Source organism: Lemur catta, chromosome 5, assembly GCF_020740605.2.
Source record: "Lemur catta isolate mLemCat1 chromosome 5, mLemCat1.pri, whole genome shotgun sequence".
In the NCBI taxonomy this organism is placed as follows: domain Eukaryota; kingdom Metazoa; phylum Chordata; class Mammalia; order Primates; family Lemuridae; genus Lemur; species Lemur catta.
Window position 1 is genome coordinate 113,745,211 of NC_059132.1, and position 14,507 is coordinate 113,759,717.

Here is a 14,507-nt window from a genome sequence, read left to right on the forward strand (position 1 = left end):
TGCGCTGTGCGGGAAGGTCGCGGCTGCGGTGCGCTTTCCTCGGGCGCTGGCGCTCCGGGTCCCCGTGAGAGGCAGAAACGCCCTCAGATCTCACCGTCCTTCTTGGAGACAGTGGCGATCTCGCTATGGTCCCACTGGTTTCTCCCGGTGGTGGCAGCGCTTGAGTCTTGAGTCCTCAGGCGCCTTAATTCTGGCTGCTGCGGGGAGTCGCACCCGCGGCCGCGCGGGCCACCTGCTCTGTCGCCCTGGCTGCTCGGCTGCTGCCTCGGTTGCTATGGGTGGCAAGGTGCTTCTTTCCTTTAAAAAAGCAAACCAAACGAAATGAAACAAAATCCTGACTTTATTTCAGGGGGTCCTACCCTCTGCCATACCCTGGTTAATCATAGGTTACCCTCCCCTTTCCCCGGTCTTCCGTTCCCATCCTTCCGGGCCTTTCTTTTCTCCTGTGCTCTGGCCTCCCACCCACCTGGCACCAGGACCCCCACATGCCACCACCTGCCAGTCCCCGCAGCCGGGCCCTGGGAGTGGCAGGGGCTCTGAGGCATGTCAGCCCCCCCGTCACTATCTCCGTAACTTGGAGAAGTTTACTTCACATCCTGAATTCTTGCAGTCAGGTAAATAAGGATAATAATCTCCCTTTCAACTTTGGTTTTGTGAGACTGTAGAAGAACTTAAGGAAAGCCCTCCTCAGTTTGGGGCCTTAAAATAAGCTATGTCTTTTCTTTTTTTTCTTTTTTGAGACAGAGTCTCCCTCCGTTGTCTGGGCTAGAGTGCCGTGACATCAGCCTAGCGCACAGCAACCTCAGACTCCTGGGCTTAAGCAATCCTCCTGCCTCAGCCTCCCGAGTAGCTGGGACTACAGGCTTACGCCACTGTGCCTGGCTAGTTTTTTCTATTTTTAGTAGAGACGGGGTTTCGCTCTTGTTCAGGCTGGTCTCAAACTTCTGACCTCAAGTGATCCTCCCACCTTGGCCTCCCAGAGTGCTTGGATTACAGGCGCGAGCCACTGCGCCTGGCCAATTTCTGATGGCTCAGAATTCACATTTTCCAAATTTAGTTTGCATTTTTCAGCCTTGCTTCTCTACATAGCTGAATATGCCACAGAAGACCTATCTATTTGTGAAAAGAAACTCAGGAGATAACATTTAGAACATAGGAACTGAATATAAATGGGGCAGGGCGCGGTGGCTCCTGGCTATAATCTCAGCACTTTGGGAGGCCAAGGTGGGAGGATTGCTTGAGGCCAGGAGTTCAAGGGCAGCCTGGGTAACATGGCCAAACCGTGTCTTTACAAAATATTTAAAAATTAGCTGGGTGTGGTGGTTCACGCCTATGGTCCTAACTTCTCTGGAGGCTAAAGCAGGAGGTTTGCTTGAGCCCAGAAGTTTGAGGCTGCAGCGAGCTATGATTGTGCTACTACATTTCAGCTTGGGCGACAGAGTGAGACCTTTCTCAAAAATAAATAAATTAGGTCTCCCCGCTCCCTGGTGTCCAAAATTCTCTTCTCCCTGCCCCACCAAAAAATACACATAATAAAAAGTAAATAAATAAATAACTCGGAAATTATTTTCAGTATTTACTATTAAAATGTCCTTATCTCTAAACAAAGAATACCTACAAGATAGGAAAGTAAAATAAACAGACAAAAACTGAACATACTGCCAATGGGGATAAAGGGGCATAGAAGAAACAGTTATGGGAAGGCACAGACATTGCTAATGATCTAAGAATTACAAGCTGCCTATCCACAATACCTTGTTTTGGGTGTTAAGGAGGGAGACGTGAAGTCGATACCTTTTTTTAAAGAAAGCAATAATGAAATAGCCATTAAAAATTTAAAAGTCTTTGAGTTGCCCTTGTAATTCCACAATACTAATCCTATAAAAACACATATAACTTGAGCAAATATTTAGAAATATGCACAAAAACGTTCCCTTCAGCCCTAGTTTGAACTTCAAAAAAGTGGAAACAGCCTGAGCAACACAGCAAGACCTTGACTCTACAAAAAAAAAACTAAGCCCAGCGTGGTGGCGCGCCTGTAGCCTCAGCTACCTCGGAGGCTGACGCAGGAGGATCGTGGGAGCCCAGGAGTTCCCGGTTGTCGTAAGCTATGATGAGGCCACTGCACTACAGCCTGGGGGACAGAGTGAGACCCTGTCTCTGAAGCAAACACACAAAACACAACAAAAGCAACCATTTATGGGGCACAGTGCTTGTGTATTCCTTGGCCCCAGTGGGTCTCCACGCCATGACCTGAAGCCTCTGCAAAGCCTGGTCCTGCCACCAGTTCCCTTCCTCAGCCGTCTCCACTCCTCTCAGATCTCCCACTCGCTGCGCCCTCATCATCCGATTGCAAGGTTCAGTTCAGACACCTCTCTTTCTCCTTTGTTTTTGTTGTTGTTGTTTGTTTTGTTTTGTTTGTTTTTGAGACAGAGTCTCCCTCTGTCACCCTGGGCTAGAGTGCGGTGGCCTCAGCCTCGCTCACAGCAACCTCAGACTCCTGGGCTCAAGCGATCCTCCTGCCTCAGCCTCCCCAGTAGCTGGGACTACAGGCCTGTGTCACCGTGCCTGGCTACGTTTTCTATTTTTAGTAGAGACGAGGTCTCGCTCTTGCTCAGGCTGGTCTCAAACTCCTGAGCTCTATCAATCCTCCCGCCTCGGCCTCCCAGGGTGCTGGGATCACAGGTGTCAGCCACTGCGCCCGGCCTCTCCTTTGTAAAATGTAAGTATCTTTGAGGTCCACGGCTGTCTTCCTCACTAACTACCAAAGTAGCAGGACTGTACCCTCCTTTCTTACAGCTGGGTCCCTAAGGAGCGTGCCCAGGGCCCAGGACCTAATGGGCAGTCCCTGCACTCCGTTGAGTTAAGCCCCTGGTGCTCCCTTACAAACTGGCTTTGGGTCAGCTGCCCTGAGCACGCTCACCGCTCAGCTAAGGAAGATCAAACCCGTGAAGGGCCTGAGGACCAGGGACATTAGAGCCCCTATCAGGGCTCCCGTCCTTCCCCTCTGCCCACCTCCTCACCAAGCTGTGCCCCTCACTGCCACGTTCTGCAATGCGATGCCAGACAGGGCTACTGGTCACCTCCTTTCCTGACTCCTTAGGACAGGGTGGGGTCTGGCTTTACATATTCCTAGCCAGCATGGAGGTGACTTAGGACAAGACTACTAGAGAAACCAGGAACCATTAATAAATAAGCAGCCTATGTTTTAAAATAAGCTGATGCTGAGTTCGGGCTCCCTGGCGAGGTGCACAGGAGGCCCCAGGTCCCGCTGCGCCCCGGCCTCCCGCACCCCCAGGGTCCTGCCTCCCGCGTACCTGGAGCAGGGGTCGTCCGCAGCCACCGCCGTCGGTGCAGGAGGCCACGCGCTGGGCCCTGGCTGTGGGGAAGGCGAGGCCGTGAGCACGGCAGCCAGCAAGGCGGCTCCACCTGGAAGTGGGAGGGGCGGGGGCGGGGGGAGGTCTTCTTCTGTAAGTGCTTAAGTGTCCTTGGCCTTCACCTGAGAACTTCGGATTTTTTTTTTTTTTTTGTAATAACGGAGTAGGGCAGGTTCTGCAGTTACTTGCATTTTTTAGATGAGCGAACTGAGGAACAGAAAAATTGAAAAAGAGGAAAGGAGATTGTAAGGTTTTTTGGACTGGCCAGCACCAGAGAAAGAAAGACGAGCAGAGCTGAAAGGCATAAGTAAAGAGGCTGTATCGGAGCGCTCCCAAGTGAGGGTAACGGGTCCCAAGAGAGGGGGGCCCGGGCAAGGTTCCCAGGCCCCGGGGGGCAGAGAGAGAGAGAGAGACCCGAGAAGTCACCCTCCCCAGAAGTCTGAGTGGGTTTATATATGTTTTAGGGCTGGGGAGTGGAGGTTTCTTTGGCAGAAAGATTTATGGTGGGGAGAGCAAGGAATTTGCCATTGCAGTTTTAGGGCAGGTGTGCAGAAATAGGAGGGGCTGGTGGTATGGGTGGACCCCAGGAACCGTGAGGGACTCCAGGAGCACCATCCAGGTGTGGTTATCCTTTTAACTCAGCTGGGCCTAGCAGGCATTGTTCTCAGCAGGTCTCCTGGGCTTTTTCTTTTTTTTCATTAGGGAGGGGAGGGGTGCCCGCTCCCAGCCTTACGGAGATTTCCACCTGTAGCCCGCAGGTGGGCCGCCTGCTGAGAGGCCCTCCCTACAGGAGACAGAGGAGCGTGCCCTGTGCACTGAGCACTGGCCCCCGCACGCGGCGATTTCACAAGGACATATCTGAAAAATAATCTGTCATTTCTGTCTGCTATATATAAAAAATAATTCTAAAGTGATTTTTATTCTTCTTTATTTATTTCTTTAGAGACAGCCTCTGTCACTCATGCAGGAGTGCAGTGATGAGGTCATAGCTCACTACAATCTGAACGCCTGGTCCCGGCTCGGCCTCCCAAAGTGCTGGGATTACAGGTGTGAGCCACCGAACCCAACCCTAAAGTGACTTTTAAGTCAGAATATTGATAACACTGGATGTTGGCTGCATAAAGATTAATTATTCTATTCTCACTACTTTGTTTAAGTTTTAAAATTTGCATAATAACATTTTAAAAAGAGCTGGGACTACAGGCCCACACCACGACACCCAGCTAATTTTGCTTCTGGTTTTTGTAGAGATGGGGCCTGGCTGTGTTGTTCAGGCTGGTCTCAAAGCCCTGGTCCCAAGCTATCCTCCCAAAGTGTTGGGATTACAGGAGTGAGACTCTGCACCTGTCCCCTTCTTAGCGCTATTTAAGACACCTTTAAAATGATGGTTCAAAACTTTTCTCCAGCCTGGCTTCTTGACCGTCGTGGTCCATCATCCGTTTGCAACAGCAGCCGTCTGCCCGAGGCCCTGCTCGCAGGCCTGGAGGCATCCCCTCGAGCGGGGATCTTGGTTCCTCCTCAGCTCTCAGGGCCTGGACCCTGCCCTCCCCCAGTCTTCCCCATCAGTCAGTGGAACGCCCCTTCCTTTATATCGGCACAAAGCCAGGGGCCACCTCTGATTTCCTTCCTTCTTCTTTTTCTTTTCTTTTCTTTTTTTTTTTGGAGACAGGGTCTTGCTCTGTCATGCTGGGTAGAGTGCAGTGGTGTCGTCATAGCTCACTGCAGCCTCCAACTTCTGGTCTCAAGGGATCCTCTTGCCTCACTCTCCCAAGTCGTTGGGACCACAGTGTGTACCACCATGCCTGGCTAATTTTTAATTTTTTTGCAGAGATGGGTCTTGCTGTGTTGCCCAGGCTGGTCTCAAACTCCTGGCCTCAAGCAAGCCTCCCGTCTTCCACCTCAATCTCTCATGGCTGTGTCACTGCAAGTCCTGGTGCCCTCCCCCCACCTGTGTCCCTGGCTTCTGATACACCCTCCCTGGGACACCTGGGGACCCCTGCCCTGGGTTTCTTGTCTCCGGCCTTCCTCCCTCACCCTCCACCACTCAGAACCAGAGTGTTGCCATGTGGGACGTCACTTCGGGGAGTGTGTCTGGTTTCACATGGTTCCTGTGAAGGCAGAAGACACAGAACAGATCCGCAGGAAGCAATGAGTCCCGAGGGGCAGCCAGGGAAAGGGCAGCGGGCAGAGGCTGGTCGGGTTTCTGCCCTGAGGGGCTGAGACAGCTGTAGAGCTGCAGAGTGGCGGGATCAGTGGAGCGGGCAGGGTGCAGCCAGGGTGCCTCTGCTGGAAGATATGACAGGGAAACACTAGTAATAATTCTTTTTCTTTTTTGAGATAGGGCCTCGCTCTGTCACCCTGGGTAGAGTGCAGTGGTGTCACCATATCTCACTGCAACCTCAAACTCCTGGGCTCAAGCGATCCTCCTGCCTCAGCCTCCTGAGTACCTGGGACTACAGGCTGCGCCACCACACCAGGCTAATTTTTCTCTTTTTAGTAAAGATGGCATCTTGCTCTTGCTCAGGCTAGTCTTGAACTCTGACCTCAAGCAATCCTCCCACCTTGACCTCCCAGAGTGCTGGGATTATAGGCCACCATGCCCTGCCCTACTAATTATAATTCTTAAAAATCATTAGCCCAGAGCATGAAATCAAAGTGTAAGAATAGATGTTTGGGTTAATTTGCATCTCTGAGGGTAGGTGATCCCTTCTCCATTTTGCCCCCTCCCAACCAGGGCTGATTCCATCAGTCTTGTCCCCCACCCAAGGTTAAAGGAAATAATCAAAGCTACGGGGATTATTTCCCCTGATGGGGTTTGAATGACAAACTGGGCGAGGTTTCTGTTTTCAGTTTTGTCTAAACTATAATAATGTTTTAATATAGTATTTTTTAAAATTGTAATATTTTCTGGGAAAAGAACAAATAAATGTAGAGGAAGGGCAAGCACTGGCCATCAGAGAACCATAGAGGGATGTGTTCTGGTTGTCTGGTCACAAGGCACAGACTCCCTGGTGTCACCCACCCCAGGACTTACACCACCATGGATCTGTGGACGATTCACAAACCTACCAACGTTTTTCCCTGATTCTAAATGATTTCGGTCATGCTCTGCCTCTTGTGAGCTCATCAGCCCATGACAAATAATTTATAACTTCTTTAAATCTTGTTTTTCTTATCTGTAATATGAGGACATGTGTAAATACATGATTATATTTATCCCAATAATTACTTTCTAGTATTTACAAAACAATACATGAATATGTAAGTCTTGTTTGGATCCTGAATTAAACAAACCAACCCTGAAAAATAGAAACTATTAGACTGCCTGGGAATTTTGAAAACAGAAGGGATATTTGATGACAATGAAATTACATTTAATTTTTGAGGGTGATCATGGTATTACTGCTCTTTTAAAAAAGACTCCTTGTCCTTTATATGTTGCAATACCTGCCAGGTGAGGGGACCAGATGTCAGGCCCTGTTCCCTGGTTCTGGGTCCCCGGTACTGAAGACTGGCTGCTGGTACCGAGTCGGTGGGGCACGTGAGCCGACTGAGCACACGCGAGTAGGCACGTGCCAAAGTTCACTGAAGCCCAGCACATTCCAGAGAAGGAATGGGCCAACCCCACCCCGAGAGCTGAGTTTGACAAGATTTTCCCCTTTATGCTGATTCCCTAATTTTATGTTAAGTGAGGGGTGGGACATCCATGGTTTTTCTTGGAAAAAGGTGGAGAATTCCTGGAATGGCGAATCCTCCCCTTGTCTATCCTTGTAAGGCAATTTCCGGGGGTTGCCATGGTATTTGTAAACTGTCATGGTGCTAGTGGGTGTGATTTTTCACTCTGTTAATGAGGGTAGCTCATTTAAAGACACTGTCACCTTACTTGTACACATGCTCCAAAGACCCTCATTCTGGCCTTAGTCATATCTCCACTTTGTGGCCTTTCTACCTCTTTCTGGTTGGTCCTCAGAGACCCCCTTTGTTCCCTCTATTGTGGACAAAGCATCTCCTTTGTGCCATCTGTTTCTCAGTGGAAACCCCCTAGACAAAGCGTCACCCTCCTCCTTGTCCCAACCTAACACACCTTTGGATGAAATGATACGATGTCTTCAAATGATACGATTAGCTTCCAAATAGAGCAAGTGAAGGAGGTCGGGACCAACGTGGGCAGATGGAGCCAGACTGGCCACACGTTGATGACTGTTGAAAATGACGGATCCCTCCATGGGATCTTTGTTACTCTTTTCGCTTGAGCAGATATGTTTGAAATGTCTCATGATTCAAAAAAGGCAAGTCCAGGAAAAAACAAGAATACATATAAAATGCTTCAGAAATACACAGAAATTGTCTGGAATTACTATCTGTATCATTGTTACACGAACATCATAGTATGAAAGTGCCTAAACACACAAAATACGAAATCATAATTCCATTGCCCTCACACGGCTGCCCTCATCTGTGGGTCCCACCAACCGCGGATGGGCCGTTCTCCGTCTCCACAGGGGACCCGTGGGTGGGAGGACGACGGGGTGTAAGGACTTGGTCTCTGTAAGGGTCCCAGAACCAATCCCTGGAGGATATTCAGGGATAACTGCAATCCCATTCTGAAGTATGTGCATTGAGACATTTTTCTCTACGTGGTGAGAATTGCAAAAACCCTCTGAAGGAACACCGCATTCAAACCCCTGCGCTGCAGACTTGGCCAAACCGTCACATGGCTTCTAGCAGCCAAAGACCTTGTCCCTGGGACCACCCAGCCCCCTTTGACATTTCTGTCTGGAAAAGATCAAGACTATCATAAAACTTTGGGGTTTGTTCCTGCCAACATCTGACCATAGGCCTCTGCCCCCCCTTCTTAGAGCATTTACTTAAGGTAGTTTACAATTATAAATCCTTGTAAATATGTATATGTATCTCCTACAACCCAGGAGTATAGGAGAAAGAAGTGCCTTTTCAAGAACCTGAAAGCCATTCCTTTGAAACGTAATTGTCAGGAAGGACCAGGGTTCTGGCTCCCAGTCTCTGTGGGAGGAGAGAACCCCAACTTCTGTCACTGGCTGCTCTCCAGACGCAGATGGCCTCATCGCCTGCACACTGACCATGGACACCTGCGACTTGTCACTTCCCAGACTCACGTGAGCCCCCAGCTCATTGTCCCTCTAGACTCCCTCATTTTGCCTCTAAAACGCCCGGTCACCTTTGTGCAAAAATTGGAATCGTTCTCTGCTCTTTCCCCCACTGCCAGCAGTTATTGAATAAAGTGTTTTCACACCTTAGCTCATGACTGGAGGTGTTTATCTTTGACAGTGGTGACGTCTGTATTTATAATAGCATAATTGGATATTATATTGCACATATTTGTTCCTCTAATATGCAAGTAGTACTCTTTTCTCTCCTATAATCTTTATTTTTATGAAATGGATTTATCTTAATGTTATAAAAGCCAATGCAAGGCCGGGTGCGGTGGCTCACGCCTGTAATCCTAGCACTCTGGGAGGCCGAGGCAGGAGGATCGCTCGAGGTCAAGAGTTCAAGACCAGCCTAAGCAAGAGCAAGACCCCGTCTCTACTAAAAATAGAAAGAAATTATATGGACAGCTAAAAAATATATATATAGAAAAAAATTAGCCGGGCATGGTGGTGCATGCCTGTAGTCCCAGCTATTGGGGAGGCTGAGGCAGGAGGATCGCTTGAGCCCAGGAGTTTGAGGTTGCTGTGAGCTAGGCTGATGCCACGGCACTCCAGCCTGGCACCAAAAAAAAAAAAAAAAAAAAAGAAAGAAAAAGAAAGGTGTTTTCCTCATAGTTCTGGAGGCCAGAAGACCCACGTTCCAGGTGTCTGCAGGTACGGATTCTCCTGAAGTCTTTTTCCTTGGCCTCAGATGGCCACTTCCTCACTGTGTCCTCACATCCCTGGTGTCCCTTCTTCTATTTTTCTTTTCTTAGCTCTATGATGAAACACGTTCTGACCTTATGATGGCACTGTCCTGGTGCCCTAGGTCTCCATCCCAGACATCCTGCAACCTTACCTTCTTTTCTAGGGGCCTGTCTCCAGCGTGGCACAGGCACAGGCTAAGGTGCTGGCCACAGGGTGTCCACATACGCATTCGGGTGGAGGGGCACAATTCAGTTCATCCCAACACCAGATGTCTCCAAGGATGTAGAGCAAGGGGGTCTCCCGGGCCCTACACTGTGGCCCCAACCTCTCCACCCCATCTCTGTCTCTCTCCCTGGGTTGCTCTGCTGTCGCCTGAGTCTTCCTTCCTCTTCCTCTAACAGCCACCCAGGCCCCAGGCTCAGGGCTATGCCCTCACTCTTCCCTCTGCTGGACCGCACTTCTCTTGGCGTCTGCCGGGATCTCTCCCGCTTCAAGGCTTTGCTCACTTGTCAGTTTGTAATGAGGTCGTCTGTGGAGACTCTAGTTAAAGTTGTCACCCTCACCACCACCCCATTACTCACCTGCTAACCATTTCCAACGATGTCTTATTTTCCATCATTTTTAAAACAATGGCAAATTTTATTTTCTTTTGTTATTGGGGCAATTAGTGCTTTCCTCTTTCTAATTAATTTCTTTCTATGATTTTTAGTAAGGGTAAGTGTTTTTCCTTGCCAATATTTCTAATGTAAAAGATCTTTAGGCTGTGCATGGTGGCTTACACCTATAATCCCCACACTTCGGGAGGCCAAGGTGGGAGGACTGCTCGGGGCCAGAAGTTCAAGACCAGTGTGGGAAACGTAGTGACACCCTTCCTCTACAAAAAAGTAAAAAAGTTAGCTGGGTGAGGACTCCTGTTACTCCACCTACTCGGGAGGCTGAGGAAGGAGGATCACTTGAGCCCAGGAATTTGAGGTTGTAATGAGCTATGATTGCACCACTGCATTCCTGCCTGGGTGACAGAGCGAGACCCTGTCTCGGGAAAGACAAAAACAAAAAAAGACCTTTAATGATGAAAATTCCCTTTTGCACAGTGAAGTAAAAGGACACACAGGACAACTTAAGATGTCATGGAGACCTTCCCATTAACTGTTGGGTAAGTAAATCATGCATGCTCACACAATGCAACACTGTGCAGCCCTGAAAAATGCTAATGGTGACTTGATCATGAATCAGATTCAAGTGGAGGCCTAGTGACACACCCAGTGTTGGGAGCACAGAGCCTGCACTCAGTAGGTCTGAGTTGGAATCCTAGAACTGGCATTTCTGTCACATTCCCAGATGACACTGATGCCGCTGGCCTGAAGAGACCATGGTAGGGAGACAGGATTCAGCTCAAATGTAGTCGGCACCCGGATCCTGTGGCTGCACAGGTCACTGATCTTGACATCAAGCTGATGACTTGCTCGGGTCCGTGCTCCCAGGTCCTTTAGACTTTGCCGCGTTTTGACTTGGTTTGGGGTATGTAATATGTTAGCTTATTCACACATTGAAATAACGCTAATTTTGCCAATGACATTTCATTTTATTCATCCAGTGTGAAAATTATAAATTAAAATTATCCGCTATTGATGGAAGGCGAAGATTACTGAAGCGCTTGTGACAGTTTCTGGGGGCTAAGCTGTCTGATTGGACTGCTAACTGATCACTTGTGGTGGAAATTTCCAAGTAGGATTACTAACCAATCTTCCCTGTGATTGAAATACAATTTATAGCCACTGTATATGCTCATATATTTTATGTGTTGCATATGGCATAATATATTTTATCATAAAGTAAGCATGAAAACATGGAGAACAAAGAAAATAAAAACTTGGGACAATTAATAATGGGAAACTAAAGTTGTGCAAAGAATAGAAAAGTAATCAAGGCATTTCACATGACTCAGAGTTAAACAGTGTTGAAATACAAATATAATGACAATAGTGACATTGTTATTTATTTATTTATTTTTTGAGACAGAGTCTCTCACTCTCTTGCCTGGACTAGAGTGCTGTGGCGTCAGCCTAGCTCACAGCAACCTCAAACTCCCGGGCTCAAGCGATCCTCCTACCTCAGCCTCCCAGGTAGCTGGGACTACAGGCACTCGCCACCATGCCCGGCTAATTTTTTTTATTTTTAGTTGTTTGGCTAATTTCTTTTTATTTATAGTGGAGGTGGGCTCTCACTCTTGCTCAGGCTGGTCTCAAACTCCTGAGCTCAAGCAATCCTCCTGCCTCAGCCTCCCAGAGTGCTAGGATTACAGGCGTGAGCGGCCCCGCCCAGCCAACATTATTATTTAAATAAGGAAATAACTACTTTGGGAGTGGGTCAGAAGCTGAAGAGGAACTATGGTAAATCCTCATATTCCAAACTACAATAGGAAAATATTGAAACCACCTTTCAATAATGGGTGCAAGGTGAGAACTATGGTAAGGGGCTAGCAAAAAATGATGATAATAATTAGTAAGTGTCCCCTCTAATTGCAACTCCAGAGCCATGCAGCTGGTGGTCCTAAAGATTCTTAACTTCTCTCCATAGCCGGTGTCCATAAAGAGTCTTAGCTTTCTCCGTGGATAACATCACCTTTTTGGAACCTAAAGGTAGTTTCGAAGATATCTTGCAGGCCCCACATTCCAGTGGATCCATTGGCCAACCCAGACCAGTGGCCCATACCGAGAACCTGACTCAACTGGAATTGTGACCCCAGGGACTGCAACAACACAGGAAGATAATTTCTACATTCCTACAATTTTGCCCCAATTAACAAACCTAATTGCCTAACCCCTTGCCTGTCAAACTACCCTTAAAAACCCTGCCTTCCAAATTCTCAGGGAGGCAGATTTGAGAAACGTCTCCCATCTCCCCTTTTGGTGCTATGCGGAATAAAGACTTTCTCCATTGCAATCCCGACTGTCTTGGTACACTAGCTCTTCTCTGTGCAGTGGGCAATACAACCCTGTTGGGTGGCAGCAATATCACATCTCAAATTAAAATATCCATAGGTACCAGTATTAACATGTTTATTACTGAGAAAAAGAGTATCATTACAATTGTCACAGCCAAGGCTTATTGTTTATTGTAATTCTACTAGAAGTATAGAAAGTTTATCATCATATAACTTGAGGAAAAATAAATATAAAACCAGTATTGTCATTCCATGAATTGTCCCTGTCTAGGAGAAATCCAACAAACCACAAATGTGGGGCTTTATATTTGCAGGAAACATTTCTTCTCAATTTTTTTTTTTTTTTTGAGACAGTCTCACTTTGTTGCCCGGGCTAGAGTGAGTGCCGTGGGGTCAGCCTCGCTCACAGCAACCTCAGACTCCTGGGCTTGAGCATCCTCCAGCCTCAGCCTCCCGAGTAGCTGGGACTACAGGCATGCGCCACCATGCCCGGCTAATTTTTCCTATATATATTTTTAGTTGTCAAGATAATTTTTTATTTCTATTTTTAGTAGAGACGGGGTCTCGCTCAGGCTGGTCTCGAACCCCTGACCTCGAGCGATCCACCCGCCTCGGCCTCCCAGAGGGCCGGGATTACAGGCGTGAGCCACCGCGCCCGGCCCATTTCTTCTCAATTTTTAAAAAAATTTGTTGCATGGGTTTGAAAATCTGAGACAGGTAAACGTTTTTATCTTTTCCTTTGTAATTTCTTCTTTTCCTCAGAGTTGCCAGGATGGGAGGCTTTGAGATTCCTGCGGGCTCTCCCGCCTCTTTGCCCCCAGGCAACTTCCCTCACTCCGGTCCTCGGAACCGAGCCCCGCGGGAGGCGGCCCTGCAGCCCGAGGACGGGGATGCGGGTGGGCGGCTCTCATTCTGCAAAACCCTGAGGGAGAAGCCAGTTTTCCAGGGGAAAGCAGAAACCCAGGGTCAAACTCTGGAAAGCTTTGCCTGCTGTCTTCATGCAGCCCCGTCGGAACTCGCTCCCCCCCAGGCGCTCTCCCACTCCTGCGGGAAGGTGCCCTGACGGGAGCGAGAGTCCCGGGACCGACGGAGAGAAGATGAGAGATCACACCGGGCCATCCCCTCACTGAAAGCCCGGATGTCGCGAGCGGAGAGGGAGGGGACTTCCCGCGGCGGGCAGGCTGCGGGGCTGCCCTGCGTGCGCCGGCGCGTGTTGCTGGGAACCCTCGGCGGCTCCTGTCCTGGCAGAGAAGATCCTCGCAGGCAGCCCCGCTGCTTGCTTCACCAACGCGGTGCAATCAGGCCCTGTTCAGGCTTACAAGCCTCTGGGGCGTTTCCCTGCCTGCGTCCCCGACTCACTCCAGATGCGGCAGGCCCCGACCACGGAGCTGTCGCCTCTCAGGCTGCACCTTCGGCCCGAGGGGGTGGAGGGCCGGGCTCTGCCCCCCGTTCCCGCGCCCTGCTCTCGCGCCGGGGCTCGGATCTCATCACCGTTGGCTGCGCCCTGGGAAGCTGCCCCAGGTTTTCAATAGAAAGGCGAAGCGCCAACGCTGTGATTTCTTCTGCAAACAGTCGCCTCTTTTCGGGGCCTCACGCGCCGAGCTGTGAGAGTTAAGAAGCTCTTCAATCACGAACGCTTCAGCCTTCAAGATTTTAAAGTCACGTCTGCCCTGCGAACTCGTATTCGCCCTGGATCGCCTCAAACGCCACACTCTGTTGTTGTTGTTGTTTTGAGACAGAGTCTCGCTCTGTCGCCGGGGCTGGAGTGAGTGCCGTGGCGTCAGCCTCGCTCACAGCAACCTCACACTCCTGGGCTCGAGCGATCCTCCTGCCTCAGCCTCCCGAGTAGCTGGGACGACAGGCATGCGCCACCATGCCCGGTTAATTTTTTCTACCTATATATTTTTTAATTGTTCGGCTAATTTCTTTCTATTTTTAGTAGAGACGGGGCCTCGCTCTTGCTCAGGCTGGTCTCGAACTCCCGAGCTCGAGCGATCCTCCAGCCTCGGCCTCCCAGAGTGCTGGGATGACAGGCGTGAGCCACCGCGCCCGCCCTGGGCAAAGCTGTAAACCAGCCTGAAATCAGTACGGCCAGGCGGCAAGGAGCTCACGGGAATAAACACTCTGAAAATACAGTCATTGTGACGCAGCCGATCACGGGAAGCCCCCAGGGCCTGGACCTTCCCCCTCCGCCCGGGTCTCAGCACCGCCACGCCCCAGGGCCACTGAGCATGCGCAGGCCCGGCCCGCCCACCGCCGCGCAGGCGCCGTGAGCACCACGGACGCTGGATCGGCGCTTGGGGAGAGCCG